The sequence below is a fragment of the Etheostoma spectabile genome, chromosome 5 (assembly GCF_008692095.1).
Source record: "Etheostoma spectabile isolate EspeVRDwgs_2016 chromosome 5, UIUC_Espe_1.0, whole genome shotgun sequence".
NCBI lineage: Eukaryota > Metazoa > Chordata > Actinopteri > Perciformes > Percidae > Etheostoma > Etheostoma spectabile.
Genome location: NC_045737.1, coordinates 38,264,740 through 38,268,007, shown reverse-complemented (window position 1 = coordinate 38,268,007; position 3,268 = coordinate 38,264,740).

Here is a 3,268-nt window from a genome sequence, read left to right as displayed (position 1 = left end):
ATCCTGTATTGTGACGGGTTTGTAAAATGAAATGCCATTAGTGAAAACGATGACTAATACAATTTCAGGACCGCAGAAACTTAGGACCTCTGTCATAAGAATGTCTGTAGTCACGGTTTTGGGCTTAGTAGTAGATATTTAAACCGAATGACAGTAAACGATGACAAAGCTATGCTGGAAAAGTTTGCAGCAACCCATTCAGGAAGGCACATCTCTCATCTGAAAAGCAAGCAATGCAAATAATCTATGCAAAACAAATGAAAAAAAGAAAGTGTTAACTCAGTCATTGTTATTTTTACTATGTTTTAACAGGTGACTACAGGATCCAAACTGAAAGACTAGCTTGTTTATGCAGGCCAACGTCGACAAACAAGTAAGTGCTGCACTGTTTGCTTTCTGCATCATCTAAGGCAAAATTATGCTTAAAAAGATATTGAGGAGGTTACTTTATTTTCTCCTGGCCGCGCGTGCAAACTCTTCTGTTTTCCCCCTCCCCTCACACAACCACACACACACACACACACGCAACACGCACACGCACACCCCACGCACACCACACACACACACACACCACACACACACACCAAACTTTTGTATCACACGGTATCGAAACTGTCAGTATGTAGAGAAGATGTACTTAGGAATGGCAGATCCATACCTAAAGAATCAATTTACGCACATACTAAAACGAGACAAATCTCATCGTAGGGAACCCCAACCTAACACACTCTCTCACACACACCCACACACAGGACCACTCACACTCTCACCACACACACACAGACCACACTCACACTCTCACACACACACACAGACACATCACACTCTCACACACCACACACAGACACAATCACCTCTCACAGACACACTCAACACTCTCACACACACACACACAGAACACTCACACTCTCACACACACACAGAACACGCACACTCTCACAGCAACAATCACACACACACACACACACACCAGACACACTCACAACTCTCACACACACACCAGAACACACACACACACACCACACACCACACACACCACACGCACAGACATCACTCACACCTCTCACAACCACACAGTCACACACACACACACACACACAACAAAACACACCACAAACACACACACATGCCAACTTGTGTATCACAGGATACAATTTTAAGTTGATGAAGAAAAAATGTCGTAGGGGCAAATTGAAAAATATATACATTCTGTTATTGTGTTGCCACGGTATATCGAAAAGTGTTCGATTACGTACGCACATATTTGTCTTTATTTTGTGGGAGCGCTAGCGTCCCGTCCGGATGGCCGTGAGATAAGTCCGATCCCTTTGATGATAAAGCTCAAAAACGCCTGTAATTGATCATACGTTTTAATTTGGCCTGTGTACCCTGTTGTTACTGGGCACTGACAATCGGTCAGTGACACGATCCAGCGCACGCGCGTTCACTACGATGACAAACCCTATATGGGGCGTAACCAGCTGTGTTTGTGACCGTTGCAAACAAGAGTGACCGTGTCGTGTTTTTTATACTGTCCAACAGCTACACTTTCGTTCTCTATATACTGATATATAAACATACAGTACTATATAATCTACTGTCCAACCAGTACTATCTCTATATAACTTATATACTACAGTATTATAATATACTGTCCAAACCAGGAGTACTTTCTTCTATATACTGATATATACATACATGATTATAATATATACTGGCAAACCAGTACATCTTTCTCTAGATACTGTTATTATAAATACAGTACATCTAGAATACTGTCGTCCAACGTACAATTTCTCTATATTACGCAGTATAACATACAGTATATATAATATACTGTCCAACCTCAGTACATCTTCTCTATATACTGTATTATACATACGTACATATATCATACTGTCCAACCAGTACATCTTTCTCTATAGACTGTATATATACTTCAACATATATAATACTGTCCAACCAGTAATCTTCTCTATAACTGATATACGATATTACATACAGTACAGATTATATAATCTGTGTCAAACCGTACATCTTTCTTCTAACTACTGGATTATACATACAGTACATATATAATACTGTCAAACCAGTGACATCTTTCTTCTCATATAACTGTATATATACATGACATTACATACTATAATAGTCTATAACCAGTTACATCTTTTCTCTATAACTGTTAGATATACATACAGGAAATATAAATACGTCCAACCAGTTACATCTTTCTCTAGATACTTATGATATGACATATACAGTACATATATAATTACGTCCAACAGTACATCTTTCTTATATCTTGATATATACATACTATGCTACTAATATAATACTGGTCCAACCAGGACATCTTGCTCTATATACTGTATATATACATACAGTACATATATACTAACTATCCAACCAGTGGATCTTTCTCATATAGATGTTATATACATACAGAACATATACTAATTTACTGTTCCAACCAGTACATCTTCTCATAGTACTGTATATCGCATACAGTGACAGTATATATAACTATCCAACCAGTGCTCTTCTCTATATGTACGTGTTATATATGCCAACAGTACATATTAATACTATCAAACCAGTTGATCTTTCCTATATTACTGTTATATATACAATACCAGTATATATAATATACTGGTCCAACCAGTACATCTTTCGTCTAACGTATATTACAGACAGTATATAGATATCGACTGGTCAACCAGTTAATTTCTCATATACGTAATAATACATACCAGGTACATAGATAATACTGGCTCCACACCAGTACAATCTTTCTCTAATACTGTAATATACATACCGGTCAATATAAATACTGTCCAACCAGTAGCATCTTCTCATATTATACTGTATATATAACATACAGTACATATTATAATATGTTCCCTATACCCAGTAATCTCTTCTCTATACTACATGTATTATGATACATACAGTCCTAGATTATTATACTGGTCCAACCAGTACCATCTTTCTCTAATAACTGTAGATATAACATACAGTTACATATATAATACATGTCCAACAGTACATCTTTTCTTATATGGATATATACATACAGTACATCTATAATACTGTCCAACCAGTACATCTTTATCTAGTATACGTATATTATACCAGGTACTGGTAGTACAGATATAATTACGTTCCATACTGTCCAACCAGTACATCTTTCTCTATATACTGTATATATACATACAGTACATATATAATACTGTCCAACCAGTACATCTTTCTCTATATACTGTATATA